Source organism: Photinus pyralis, unplaced genomic scaffold (assembly GCF_008802855.1).
Source record: "Photinus pyralis isolate 1611_PpyrPB1 unplaced genomic scaffold, Ppyr1.3 Ppyr1.4_LG4, whole genome shotgun sequence".
NCBI classification, from domain to species: Eukaryota; Metazoa; Arthropoda; class Insecta; order Coleoptera; family Lampyridae; genus Photinus; species Photinus pyralis.
In genome coordinates, this window is record NW_022170511.1 from 647,909 (window position 1) to 661,835 (window position 13,927).

The window sequence follows — 13,927 nt, forward strand, 5'->3', positions numbered from 1 at the left end:
TTATTCAAGATACAAAACTCAATAAATTAGCCAATTTGATGAAATTTATGGAAATCGAAGTGGAAGGAGAAGAAAGAATTAAATTGCCTCGAGCCTGTCTTATCTCGAGATCTATGTGCTAAGCCATTCCACAGTTAGTCATACAAGTACAGTTCGTAAAGACAGCAGTTGCGTATTTTGTGAGGGTATTCATGACAGGGACAGATGTATAAAGGCACAGAATTTAACTTTGGAAGGTGCATTGTGCAGAAACGTTGTTTTTGTTGTTTGGCAGGAGGTCATGGAGCAAGATTTTGTAGAAAACAAATAAGTTGTCCAGTATGCTGAAGGAAGCATTTTGCAATGGGTTTTAACGCGAGAATATTACTTGATAGTGGGACTCAGAGAAGTTACGTAAAAGAAGATGTCGGTCTGAGTCTAGTAGCAATGTTTGTGGAAACGGAGTATTTGACACAAGCAGTTTTTGGATCCATTAAACCTGCTAGAAAATCAATAAATATAAATATAAGGTGCAGTGTTTAAACAGTATGCAACAAGTCAACAAATCGAAGCATTGGGACAGAAGAAAATTTGTGAATATATTCCTAAACTATATAGTGGTTCGTGGTTACATGAGATGTCCAACAAGTGTATAACCTTCCTTTTTTACCAAAAATCGACTACACCAAAATTTCTCCTTATTATTATCGATTCTACAGGCCACATTCTATAAGGAAAATTTTTTTCCGGGTCGATCTGAGACAATTTTTTTTCGGGCCTCAAAAAAAGGGAGTGTATAACCTTCCTTTTTTACCAAAAATCGACTGCACCAAAATTTCTCGGGAAAACACTTTTTCTTATTAATTTTGGTGCGTAGAATCCAAAACAATTCGTACTTTTTCGATCGACTTTTTGAACTAATAGCCCAATCTTGGAACTGTTTGAAATTATGGATTCTACAGGCCACGTTCTATAAGAAAATTGTTTTTCCGGGTCGATCTGACTTTTTTTTGAACTAATAGCCCAATCTTGGAACTGTTTGAAATTATGGATTCTACAGGCCACGTTCTATAAGAAAATTGTTTTTCCGGGTCGAGACAATTTTTTTTGAGGCCCGAAAAAAAAGGCCGCCTTTCCAGTACCTACATTCTACTGTCCTTACAGAGCTCTTTAGACAGTATCTAGGTTCACCTAAAAACACACAAATTATTGTCTCAATCACACCTCCTCTAGCGAACACTTAGGGTGTTTTCTTAAAAAAATTACGATCGCGCAGATTTTTTTCAAAATGCAGTGCAACAGCATATGCCTATATTTAACCGTTTATGAATACTAACCATTGAAATGAGTGGCATTATTACCGTATTAATATCTGCATTCTGCAATACCTGCTTATAATTCGTAAACGGGTTAAGCACTTGCTTTCATGGAGTCTTCTGTGTAAATTTACATTGTCTTATTTGTGCAAATGTTGCGTCATTTTTAGAGCGTTTATGAATAATGTTCCGTCTCCGCAAAATTATATTCAAATTGTTGATTCGGAATAGGTACCAACCTCAAACCTGTGATCCTAACTAGTTCAGCTTCGATATACATTGTCAATAGCGAAATCATCATGCATTACAATGACCAATCAGTACTACACAACCAACTTGAAGATTCAACTTGGAGCAAAGAATAATTATTAGTTACTCTTTGCCTGGAGTGTGCAGGTAAGCGAACTTATCAACTGGACCTAAAAATGTAGGCGAAATCTTGCCATTGCGGTGTCCTTGATGTCATCTCACGGCACTTTTCGTCTTATTTTTAACCAAATATGATCCAAGCGTCTATCACCATAAGAACATGGACAATTAAAGGTATCCACAACCATAAAGGGAATAGGGACGCAGCAATTTTAAGGAGGGGGCGGTGTAACGAGTGTTCTAGTTGGTATGTGTGGCTATTTGCTCACAGTTATAATAAAGTTTATTTATTATTTCACATCAGTCGTATTACAAGAATGGCATTTTCATCATTACAGGGTAACAGGCAAACTTTGGGAATAAAACTGAATTTTTAGAGAATCAAATAGGTTTATAGTCATTTACAATTCACATTATAAATATGTTTTCGTCTATTATTTTAAATAATAGAAATAGAGACGTGAGTATCCTTAAAAATATGCCTATGTACAATTTGATATTTAATTATGTTAAAAGCAATCCAACATTCTCAACATTGAGAACTATATTTAATTTTGATGTAATTATAAACTGCGATAAACACCAAAAAGCTATAATCGTATTACCTAATAATAATAGTAATGATAATAATGATAAAATAGGAGGCGTCCATGACAACGATGATATCTAATGGAAGAGGTACGTGAGGCGAACTTTGGATGATTGTTTAATAACGATATTGTCATGAAAGCCTTTCTCATTTGGCCGAGCCTAAAGAATACATAACTGTTAAAAGATCACAGCATACACTACAATAATCCGAGAGATCTGGAACTAGGTGATGGAGACTGTGCTCACAAGTCTTTCTTTATCTATGGTAATAATACTGCAGCGGCGTATTCTAAGACGGGATAAGTTTTGCTCCACAAATTGTCAATTCACCGCGATGATTTTTTACAATGAAATCTATTTTGCACTGGCACCTTCATTTCAGAGTTTGTATCTCCAGTAAGTACACGACTTATACAATACGTATTATAGATACAAAAATAAATTTATATATAAACCAATCACAATTGGATTAGAAATAAAGAAAGGACAAACACACACGACTGACCTTTGTCCGTTTGGAAGCCCAAAAACTCGCAAAATCAAGTCAAATGACAAAGCGCAACGGTTTTTAAACAGTTTTCATTTGAAGTTAAAATTAGTCTAACAAGGCACACATTTGTTCATAAATTATTCGTTGAAACCCTGTGATGGTAATTCACAATCTTTTTGATCCACGCAATAGCACCATATATTACACTTAAAACACTACCAGCGCCAAAAGCCCTGGATTTTTCAGCCACCCTCACACTTCCGTTCCATCTTCGCCTTCATCCTCGAACAAAGGACCGGTGGATATCCGTTTTTTGGGTTTTGGTGGTGGTCTTGGTGGAATTTTTGTTATTTTACCATCAGGGGTTGTGGGTAAGAGTGAAGAGGTGGACTGTCTTCTCGAGTCGTTATCTATACTTTTCAAGCTGCTCGTATCCGAAGTGTTTCTAATCCAGTTGGGCTTTTGAAACTCGTTTGTTGGCGCACGAAGAGACGCACTATTTTTTGGCAGAGTCGCGGATACTCCGATTGCTTCGTGTTCGGCGATCGGATGCCAGGGAACTGAAGAAGCTGGAGTTGAAGGATTCGCGTTTCGAGGAATTTTAGGTGTGGACGTCTCGCCTATTTTGTTCAGGGAGAGAGCGGAATTGCCCGCCGCCGTCGTGCGTAGCCCTAAATTGTCGTACACTGGATCCACAAACATGGGATTCAACGGTTCGCTACTCCAGCTCGCTCTTGGCCTTCGAGGAATTGTTACGTAACCACCGGCGCGTGGTGTTACCACAGGTGCTCCTAGGGGCGAGGTGAATGGTGACTGCGACCTCGAATATGGAAGGGTTCGGTACAGACTCACCGAGTCGTACAACGGACTGTGGATTGGAGATTGTGGCCCGTGATGTGGTGGCAAACGGGAGTGATCAGCAACAGTGGAAGCTGTGCTTCCTGCTGGAGACACTTGAATTCCACGGGCCGGAAACGCTAACAGGTCAGGCTGTTGATTATCGTTGCGATAGTCTGCTTCTAAATGATGAATTGGAACTCTTGGGCGGCTGTCGAAGTCGAACGAACGTGAATCCTCATCACCTGCTGCAAATAAAACAAATATATTGTTATTATTTAGACTAAACTCCCGCTAAGCAATTGTATCACGATCAGCAATGTTTTGTTCAAGAAATTAAGAAACGGCCATTGTTTTAACAGTAAATATGTATCCTAGCAACTTCTTAAAGGCTTTGAAGCATGTTGAGTGAAGGAATCAGGTAGAAACGCAATCTCCATAAGACAGATTGTAGTCACATTTATCTCTTACTAAGCATTTCCGTTCTCTATCGAACTTAGTAGAAACTTGCCGTCGGGATCTGGGATTCCATAGGCGCCGTGGAAATCTCAGATCCTATGTTTGCCACAATTTCAAGTATAGGTATTGCGCATCTACCTCTATTCCTTCACTCAACGGCATAACAGTCTCCATAAATGTTTAATTAACTTGTGTATGCAAATGTTTTCGTTAAATTTATGGTAGAGTGGCGTAGTGGATTATCGATAGATTTAACTTGGTATGATAGGGGACAATTGGACAATTAGAAATTGGTTATCATAAATGAATTTTGAGTTAACGATATACTTCTAAAGTAATTAGTCGTTTTGTTAGAGGGACAAATCCGTGTGTGGTAAATTCGACTGAGTAAATTCGCCGCCAAGAAAACTCGCCAAGGAATATTCGAACTTGAAAGATACATCCCTTGCAAGTTCACCTCCGAAAAATGTCTCCCTGTCGAAACCGTTTTCCAGCACGATTTAATTCCAAAGAAATTTCACCCTCAGGATACCTAAACCCCAAAAATTCCAAATACGTTTTTAATCACGAACAGGGACAACTGTGCTCCCATTTAACGTACAGTCGTGGTCAGAAGTAATGTCTTCCCTCAGATACCTCAACTGTAAAAAAAAGTAATAATATGTCGGTGCGTCTGTGATTTTTAGTTCAATCTCGAGTTCAATTTCATTTCAATCTTAGAGACTTTCTTCAGTTTGAAAGGAATCTCAAAACTGCAAGAAATGGCTCGGGAGATGTGGTATTTTAATTATGTGCTACACTTGAGATAATACTCTAAGGACAATACTTCTGACCAAAACCGTACACTGTATCTCTCACCGTTACGGAGATCCCAATGGTGAGCCAGGAATTACAAAACCACACTGTACTTTGTAAAGTTATCTTTGTATGGAATCCAATTAGACTTCACCTCCCCACAATACATTTCCTATATGTCCAAAATATCAAGCTAAATAGCCTACAAAGAGCTTCCTAAGTCGAATCTTCCAGAGGCAACTTGTGAGGGCGAATTTACCTGGAGGCGAACTTTCTTGAGGACGAAATCTAGGAGGCGAATGTTGGGTTTATTTCAATTAAAGCTTTAATTGACATGAAACACATTCATATTTTGAATTCATCACCTGCTGCGTGTTTAAAACAATCGTGAACGCCATATATGGGCACTTTTTTTCGAAACACCCGAATCTGTTATCAGATTTTCCATAACACGCTAGCGGCTAGATGTAGATCTTCGGACTACTTTCTTATTTCTTATGGAGGTCATATTGGATTTTTACGGAATGAGGTAGAGGAATGTTAATTTTTGTGAACAATACCGAAGAACCCTATAAGATAAAAATCTGATATTCTTCAAAAATGGATTTTAACATGTTAATTTATCAAAAAATGAACTGGAAACAATAATTTGGCTCGATTGAATTGGTACGCACCCTTACTGGAAAAATTACTTTTAGCTATCCCCCATGTGTTTTTAAAAAAATAGAATGTTTGACAATTTCGGAGTACAGATCCGGATTGAAATACTGGTAGAAAAATGAAATAACTCACCTCCAAATGTTGAGTCGTCATCTAATAAAGTCTTCTTAATATCACTGACTTCAGTAATTCCACTGGTAACGGATGGAGGAACGGAATATTGTCGAGGCGGTTTCACTATTGGGTTCACTTCTGTAATTAACGCCTTTTCGTGTTCAGGGCGCCCATTTAAGCTAACGTAGTCAGTCGATTGGCTAGTGTCATTATTTTTTGATCGAGATTGTCTGGACGATCGCTTGCAGTAACAGCACAGCAATATCACTATTATTATAATTAATACAATAGCGCCCACTGTCAAACAAATGTACAAAATCAGGTTATCATTACCGGAACCACTTCCTCCACCAATAATGCCCCCCTTGTATTCACCGTACACCACCAGGATACGTTTCTCTCTTGCACTCCTCCCGGATTTGTAGCTACACATCTATATTCTCCTTTGTCCCTATAATTAATATTTAAAATAGTCAAATTGCTCCAAATAATGTCGTCTTTGGGTTGCTTTTGCACAACATATTTCTGTTGGTTCTGGCGGGGATCTCGATCTATTATGCGACCGTTTGAAAGCCAGTCAACGTCTGGAATTGGATCTCCTTTAACTTTGCACGAGATTGTGTAATTCCAGTAGGATCCCGTCTCGTACTTCTGATTGCTAGTTGGGTATAAAATTTCAGGCGCACATGCGAAATCCTTAGATTGTAAATCGTTCCACGATCGCCCCTTTAATCGTTCGGGTTGTGCACAAGTAGTGGGTGCAGTTACTAGTGTTTGGTCCATGGCCAGATCACGAAATTTCTTCAGGTTACAGTCACAGATCCACGGATTGCCCTGAATGTTTAAGCTACTTATTCTCTCCAAATTTTCTATGAGTCTATAGTCTAAATGTTCGAGTTCATTTTCGCTTAAGTCTATGTGCTGAAGCACTGGACCGCTATCAAAGACATTCACGTCGACAGTCTGTAGTTGGTTATGCTTAACAGATACTCGTTGTAAATGTGGCATGTTGTGAAACAGAGCTCCCCGCAACTCTTTCAAGTCGTTATAATTCAAAAATAATATTCTTAATTTAGAATTTTCGCGAAATACGGCTTCATCCAACTTTTTAATATTATTCTTGGACAAATCTAGCTCGATAAGGTTGCCCAAATTTGAAAACGCGGTGACGTGTATGTCTATTATATTACAACTCACTAGCTTTAATTTTTGAATATTTTGTAAATTGCTTTCCACGAAAGCGCTCGCTTTTAATTCGTATAGGGCGTTGTGAGATAAATCTAACGAACGTATCTGATCACTCAAATTACTAGGAATGGAATTTAAGGTCTTGTTACTGCAATCCGCCGTCTTCTTGCCATCTGACCACATGCATTTGCACTGACCGCACTTGGATATCCAATCGTCTTCAGACGCGAAGGCCATGGTAATAATGAAGAGCAATCCAATGAGTTCCATTTTCACCACCACGTCACGCTTTATCCATCTGAAACAAAAATCGTTTAAGATAGGGGCACTTCAAAGTGAAACACGAATATTTAGGCTATCCACAAGAATTATACCAATTGACTGCAAAATGTTTAATTAAGTTCATGGAAAACGCTTACAAAGGAAATTAAACGGCGTGACAATATAATACTCAATTTCCATCACAACAACACGCTTGAAACAAACAAGTATGCGTACGAACCAACAATTAATACTTGTATTTTAATTAAGTAACCATTGACGTTTAACATGCAGCAGTTGAACAAAAGGATGTAGCGAGGCAAAATTTTAACCTGCTGGAAATTTATAAGAGAAAATGGCGTTTAAACTTCCACCTTCGCCCTCTCCCATAAAAAAATAGCATTTTTCAGTACAGATGTCCACAATAATAATATTCGAGGGGAAGACTTAATTTCTTGTTGCTCTTCTGCCTAATATTACATTTCAAAAGGTAAATGTACATATTAGACCTTCTAGTTCTGAGATTCTTTAATTTTCGAAGAGATATTTCACCTCCTGATTCAGGTGTTAATTAAAAGTGACAAGTAAAAGCTTTTAACCAGGCTTTCGTCACTCTTTTAATAACTTTAGTCGGTGAAAATTGTACCACTGTTATGCAAAATCAAAATACTACTGGAACCATCAACCGATAGGTACAAAAAAGTATTAAGTCTTTCAATTAAAAATTAGAGACATGCCTAAGAAACCTTACCATTTTCATACTCACTACTCTCCTCTTCACTTATCGCAGTAATGGGTTTTACTGCTTCCTTAATAAAATTAGTACATTGATGAACATTATATTATGCAATTCAAAAATCTTGGTTTTTTCATTCTTTGTAGAATAATTTATGCACCCATATACAAGGTTCCTATTAAATATGGAACCAAAGCTCTCCCGCTAAAACCGTTTGAGTTGTAGACATGAATATTATTAGAACGCTTACATTTGAAATTATTTAGATATTTTGAGGTTAAAATGAGTTAAAATGTGCTAATGGCGATAGTTACTAAGACTCGTAGCCTCTTCAAGGATTTTTTGGTAGTAGCGAATTTTTTTGTCTTAATACAATATACATCACATTTAAAGCAATCGACCTTTAACAGAGGTAATCTCACCTTGAGGATGTTTATTACACATATAACCACATTGGTTTCTGGTATAATCGAAAGTGCCGCGTAACGGATCGTCGCTTTAGAATTTAAAAAAAGTATTTTTTATCGAATTTGTATTTTGGTCAACATAAGAACATTTTCACATGTAGGTACCGCTTCATGGCGAACGTGAACGAAAATATGTCTGGCGATAAACAAGAAACGTATTGCGGAAAGCGAGTGCGGTTGGTACAATTTCTTGGGACCTGAAAATTCCGTTCGGTTCTATATTTAAGAGTGTAGGGCCGGACGGGATATTCCCGGCTCTTCTGCAGAAGAATCGCCGCTCTTACATTTGTTGCATCCCTGGCTTTAGGGTATATCTTCGAAAGCGACTTTTTTGCTATATACACGATAAACCTTCTAGAATGTTAAGTATGCGGATATCGGAAACTAGCAAAGAGACAATTGATTGGGGACAGAATTGCACTTTCGCATGTCATTTGTTTCTTGGAGGAAAAACGCACTGATAACTCTATATATTATGAGATACCCCTGTTTACGCCCTCCAACTCATCCTATATTATATCCATCCATCTAATATTAATTTTCCCATCTACCTCCATCTTCAATATACCTTTGCTGCCAGTATCAAATTCGAACAAGATGTGTAAAAATAAGGGAAAGATAAACCCTCATACACAGCTTTCTGTACCTACATTCACAAACACATAATGACATAACTATTTTTCCATAACTGAAGCGCAACAACGCAGCGAAACTCATTCATTAGTCATTACCTACTTATGTACGTGATTTCATAAAACACGAAGTGAAGCTACACAGTAGTCAGTAATTAAATGGAAACATTTCAGTGCATCCTATTTTATACGCGAAAGTTTAGTATGCAAACTTTTGATTCCGTTCCTCAATTTAAAATATGGTCGAAAGGGTTCGAATTAACTAAGTCCTAAAAGTACGACGGCCTAATTTAGCTTCGATAAAGAATGGTCCTTTAAAACTTTTTCTTATAAATGGGATTTAATTTCGGTGTTGCTCTTACGATCGTTTTTGATCTTTTATTAGTGAAATTCCATTTCTACAATTTCACGACTTGCCAGTGGGAAACAATGTGCATTTATTACAGCCATCCGACCCCTGCACAGAATAAAACTATTGGGGACAAAACAGATCTAATGTGGTACGTGCATAAAATACGAAAAGCGAAATAAACTTCGGGCAATGTATTATCTGATTGCAATGTATTTTTAAAGACGGAAAGCGGAAAGGAAAAAGCAATCCGACAGCTAATTACACGGGTAGTTGCCGTAATTATCCACAATCTCGTTGCTTATTTTTCGCAAGAATTGATAGTGTAGATATCTACGAAAGCTCCGCCTTTTTCGAATATATGATTAAATTTCCGAGCACCTCTTCATAAATGAAATTTTCAGTTGAAAAACTTTTAATAACTTTTATTCGTTTTTTAGAGGATATACCTGCTTCCGTTCCCCCTAAATTTATTATTTAAAAGAGATCCTGCTAGAACTCTCGAATTTCCGCAATTTTAAGATGTTGGAATATTACCTTATCTATTTAAATTACATGGAGGATTTTATTCATTAAAATCTGGCTGTACAGATGCAATGCAATTTCTACATTCTTGTTTCAATCACGACGAACAAACCGAAATTCTTTTAAACGAAAAGTAATTAATTAACCGCTTTAATAATGAAATATGTGCGGTTTGTAATGAATCCGGAGACCGGATTCTCATCTGAGATTTCATTGTTCCGAAATATAAATGTTAAAATTAACTTCGCCGACACTAAAACAAACGTGTCTTGAAGTAATTTATTTTAATCAGATTGAGTTTATTTTTACATGGCTCCATAATTAACATTTTTCTTAAGTTTATTTTTCCAGAAGTGTCTGCGATTTTTCATTGGCAACTCCTAATTCACTACGGTCTCCAATTCCATCTTGAAAATTAGGAATATGCATTACATTGCTAGGGTCAGCATAACGCACAATAACTGTAAAAATTGTTGTCAGCTTTTTCTGGGAAAGAGATGGATTAATTAACGAGCCTAGAACTAGTTTCGGATAGGTTGAAAAGAAACACTAACCAATAGGTAATTTAAGTATCGCGATTTGAAGAAAATTTCCGCCAGGCTTGGGTGTGAGAAATTTACTCAGTCATTAAGGAGGGATTACTTTTCGAGAGCTTCCAGGCATTCGCGGTATATTAGATTGAAGGCGACCTGTTAGGACCTAAGAGTTTCCCTTTATCGTTGGGGTGAACAGATTTTTCCTGTAGGATCAAAAATGACCATTAATGAAGACCCAGTTTGAAAAAGCATCACATTCTGTGAAAGAACGGTTTTGAACTGGTAAAATTTAAGTTATACGAGAGAGAACGAAGACTTTCCGTTTACTGTAAGAAATCAGTAAAACATTAACTGTGTAAATTTGACAGTATTCACTGCTAGTTAAAAAGTCCCACCGTGGAAGTGTGTTTCCTGGTGAGTATAATCTCAAACCCCAACAAGTCGCATTTTCCCTGCAAGTAAAAAAAGGGAAAGGAGCCGTTTCTCAATCAGTTTTCTTTCAATGAGTGATTGAATTTGTACCATATTTTCCATATTCCCGGAAATACCCGATAGATATTCTCGCACATTGAAGCCAACAGTTTAAAACTTTGTGTTTTGTATTTGTGCCGTACATCGTTGTATTCGTAATAAAAAATGCTACTTAATTCAGTATGTACTTTTATACGCACCATATCAAAAAATAAAGTTGATGATGATTTCTCCTAAACGAAACGTTGTATTCAAATCTCTTAAATCTCTTGTAGAGCTCAAAAAGTGGCAATGAGAAAGTGTTTCCTATTTGTTTGTGTCTGTTAAAAAAACATTAGAAAAAAATAAAAACGAAATAGACAATTTTCGGTTTTTTGACATATCTTCGGAAGCATGATAATAACTCTTTAATTGAGTATATTTTCTCTAATTTGACCATCGTCCTATCTTCTATATGGTTTCGGAGATCCCCATAATAGACATCCTTATCTAATTTCTTGGACGTCCAAAAAGTACATACTCTATCGAGTTGCATGTTTTTTTATTACGAATACGATGTACTGAAAAAAACACAAAAGTTGGAAACTGTTGGTTTCAACAGGATAGTGCACTCTCGTACAACGCCCTAATCGTGCAAGAATACCTATCGGACAAACTTCGTCGAAAGTGGAATCATTTTATTATAAATTGCACTAAAAGTAATAAATTTATAATTCGTGGACACACTCTGAAGGCTGATTTTAACGTCGGACGAAGTTTCACAGGGATATGCACGCATGTTTCGCTGAGATTAGGGCGTACTGGTTTTTAAATGAAACTCTCTCACTACATTCATTTAACGAAACAGAACGGAAAAGAATAATGTCTCTGTAACAATTCAGGCGTGTTAGTTTTGATATAATTTTAGTGACGTCCGCATAATTTCCATGGAGAATGTGAGTTTCACGTCATATTAATAACGTCACTTAGAGAGAATAATACAAATTTACCTTTCATGCTCCAAATCAAATTTCGCATACCTCACAATATGTCAACTAACAGGAGAGAAGGGTCATGTTTCTTCAAAAACTGGAAGCTACTACCCTTAGCTCTTTTGGTTATTCAATGCGACAAAGGATCGACGCAAACGGAGTTGGGAGGACGTGCCGAAATACGCATTTGGCTTTTGTTTGGCATAAAGTTTAATAAATGTACGTAAACCCAATTTTCAATTTCATAAACAATAAAAGATAAATAACCAAATTTTAGTCTTGCAAAATGGTCGTGACCCTAGCGAACCCTAGGTAAAGAGATTTGTGCGAATTGCTTTTACATTCGGTTAATTCTCCCATACACGCAAACGTATACAATATTGCTTAGGTTTTCTCCCCGGATTTAAGCAAAACTGGAGGTGTTCAGTAAAGAATGGAATGTATATTAAAGGGTGTGCGGCTGCAAAAATACAATTACTACATTTCATCTAAATTGAATTAAGTGATACCACGCTTGTTCTCAAAAATAGACATTACATTTGTTATCAAATCCATTCCGTGATAATTAGGGAAGATAAAATTGAGTTCACGTTGGAGATTTAAAATTCCATGGAGACACTCTTGATTTCTTAAAAAAAAGAATAAAAACCCAATTCGCCGGGCTAGAATCAGAATGCCGATTTAAAATATTCTCAAACTTGTCCGTATTGTCCTTTGTTACATGGAAGTTTTTACTTACGATCTGTTTAAAGTAGTTATAAATATGCAATGTCCTGACGTCTAGGACGTGAGGCAAAGGATGTACCCCTTCAGGGTAAACATATTGGAACGTAAATTTAATTACGTGATGTGTTTAGATAAAATTATGAATTGATGAATTTATAACAATTCTTAAATAGATTGATTTATAACAGTTAATTTATCAATTGCATGTACTCAAAATTGTAAATTTATAACACATTTACAGCACGAGCCTAAATTTCACTATTTATCACTTCGACATAAACTGTAACCCAATGCACCTTTTATAAAGTATGTTTCCGCCACTCATAACCAAATAAAATGAGACAAATTTTCAACTTACTTTTGATACCCAACCCCCTACGATTTACGTTAGGGTTAAGTGGAAGAGCAGACTGTGGCATTCCCGCAGTACTGAACAGTACTGAACTTCGCCCTTAATTTTTGTTGAATAATAAAGGCAATATTATTATTATTTTTTTTTTACCTGGAACCTGGAATTTCAAAGGAACTTAATGAAAAGATAGTGGAAATATGAGGGCGAAGACGAGAAAGGCTTCCCGATCGCGACCGCTTCTTTTTACGCTAATTGCTCTAACCTATAGTGCCAGACATGTTTTGCTACGACATATCGTTTTTGAGAATTATGAGAAAAAACAAAAAATACTCGTATATCATATATCTTTGTGACGCTTCGCCCGACTAACCGAACCGATGAGCGATTGCGTACATTAGTGGGTAGCTTTGCATAATCTTTACCACAAAACCGTTAAAGTTGAACGGTATTGTCTCAACTAAAACTAAGATTCCACTTACCAAAATACCGACATAACATGCCAAGAACGAAAACTATTGCTATATGTTTTGCTTGAAACTATTGCAAATTATTGTAGCAAAAAATTTACTTATGGAATTTATTGCGTGTCTATCAAGCAAATGTAGTGACCAGTGCAAAAAATGAGCGATAAGTACTGTAGGAAAATTTCAATCGGCCAAGGGTATAAATTATCAACGATATTAATATATCCAATATTAGGTTATCTTTTTGAATAAACAATTAAAAAAACAAGCACTTCGTTTATCTGATTAATTTTGTTTTGCGTTTGGTACCGATAATGCATTTCCCTTGGTTACCGACAAAGCAGTTTTAGAATTATTTTGCGACGATACCTGTAGTAAAATAAATCGTCATTCATTCATTTTTGCAAGATTGATAATAATAATTTTATTGAGAGTTCAAAAGTTCATGTTGCTTTTTCTTGTTCGGGGTTATTCCAGTTTGCATCGTAATATCATATTTTGTGATTTAATTACCATCACAGATATTTTTGGCATACATGTGTGGGAGAGGGGATACGAAACTTTTTTTTAAATTAAAATTTCACAAATTATGTTACCTTTACAAAACAAGCAAGAGACTCTTGAGGATTTTGACACCTT

At 36.5% G+C, this 13,927-nt stretch overlaps 1 pseudogene; it reads right to left on the minus strand.

The window, feature by feature from the left end:
* Positions 1 to 2,769: 2,769 nt before the first annotated feature.
* LOC116168280 lies at positions 2,770 to 13,434 on the minus strand (annotated as a pseudogene).
* Positions 13,435 to 13,927: the final 493 nt, after the last annotated feature.